Source organism: Cupressus sempervirens, chromosome 8, assembly GCF_028749045.1.
Source record: "Cupressus sempervirens isolate cs-2001-9-10 chromosome 8, ASM2874904v1, whole genome shotgun sequence".
NCBI lineage: Eukaryota > Viridiplantae > Streptophyta > Pinopsida > Cupressales > Cupressaceae > Cupressus > Cupressus sempervirens.
In genome coordinates, this window is record NC_143125.1 from 559,651,668 (window position 1) to 559,653,560 (window position 1,893).

At 34.2% G+C, this 1,893-nt stretch overlaps 1 pseudogene; it reads left to right on the forward strand.

The window, feature by feature from the left end:
* The first annotated feature begins 690 nt into the window (after nucleotides 1-690).
* LOC149543640 (uncharacterized) lies at nucleotides 691-1,662 on the forward strand (annotated as a pseudogene).
* The last annotated feature ends 231 nt before the right edge of the window (nucleotides 1,663-1,893 follow it).

Sequence of the window (1,893 nt, forward strand, 5' to 3'; positions counted from 1 at the left end):
GTCATGCAAGCTCTGTTGTTGATAACTAAGCCTACCATTTGCAAGACTTAGAAGCAGTTGATTGCACTCCATAGCACATTGAATTATAACACGTCTAACTACCTTATCAAGGCTACTGAGATCCACCTTCACATCTTTAGTATTATTTGTAATGACAAGATCATCCTGAACATTTCACCTGGCATCATGATATGCTGCAAAGATTTTATCCAAAATAGCAAGCCTCTTTTCTGTTGTTAGCGAATTTGATGAAGAATCATAAAGTTCCTTTTCTAATTCTTGAGATTTTAAAATAGAACATGATTCTTTACGTTCTTAATAAGAAACTTTCTTGCAAGAAATTCTTCTCGAACCAGGTGGGTAACCCTTGTGTTTTAATCCAACAAGTCCTCTAAGCTTCTTGGTTGGATTTCTAAAGATTATTTTCTCAAATCCTTCCATGTTTATGAGTTAAATATCTGAGAATAATTTCTTATATCACTTGTATGATTCTAAGCAATTGAATCCAGAGATCATTCTCTTTAAAAACTATTAGCTAGCTCGAGTCATTAACAGATTTGTTCTTGGTATTTACAAAGTTATGTTGCTATTCGTAATCTTCCTACTCGTCTTGAATTAGGGTATCAATAATGAGAAATCTTGAGAGGAATTGGGATGGGAAAGAGGGAAGATTTAGACATCATTACGACTATGCAAAATCCTGGATGTCTGACACAACTTATCAATCAGAATGAAAATAATATCTAAATTGCAGCAGGGAACAAGAAAAGGCAATTAGCTTAACTGAGAGGTAAACTCATAGGATGGATAGCATACACCTCCACATGGCTAGATTGTAAAGTACCATTCCTCTTTAAGTGATTCCAAATCCATGTTCATGCAAATTTTTAACATGGACCCATCTAGCAAATTGGATTCATCATCAAATGGAATGGAAAATTTATTTCTTGCTGGTGAAGAAATTGAGAATGGAGATGCGAAATCCCAAAGTAAACAATCTGGCGTAACTCTCACAGAGATGCATGCAACATTAGGATTTTATAATCTTTGTGTTTCACCAGACATCTCTAATGTTTGTGCATTCTTATTACTATCAACACTGCATTGCTTAGTTGGATCGCCAGAGATAGTTGTATCCTAAGGGTTGCCTAAATGTTTGCATCTTTAAGGTTGCCTAATATTCAGTCATTTTTTTATCTTGACAGAACCAATTGTTTCATGCGCAAGAATTTGTTTTCCCACCTCTCAACCTAATTTACCTCAAATATAAAACCAATCAACTATTAATCACAATGGCAGTCTTCTGACTAAAGAGTAAATGGCTATCAAGCAGACAACAAAGATGTTAATACCGAGCAAATAGCTCTGAATATAGCTATTGATGCAAAGAAATTTCGCTCAGAGGTTAATGTAGATATTGAATTTGATGGTATTACTATTTTATCAGGTATGAATGATGTCGACTTCTCGGAGCAATTTTTCACAAAGAGCCCAGATTCAGGGGATATAGAAGAAGTTGACTCTAAGATGAGTGATAATCTTATGAACCAAGATGAAAAACCACATAATGATTGAAATTGTTTGAAAAAGAGGCAAAACATGGATGCTCTTATAGAACAGATGGAACAACTCGAATCAGTATCAAAACCCACAAATTTGTAACTCTGGGCTTTAATAGATGTGGAGATATATCTTTTTTTTTTGTAGTTTTGAATGTGGAGATATATCTATTTTTTTGTGATTTTTGTAACTGTAGGCTTTAGTGCTATATGATTGGTAGGTACATGAAAATCATAGAAGCAGGAGGACTTCAATCAACAAGGGTTGCAGGTAATGTTTATTTAACACAACTGAACATTGAATGTAGATAAGATGAACTGAAGATTTAGTTTT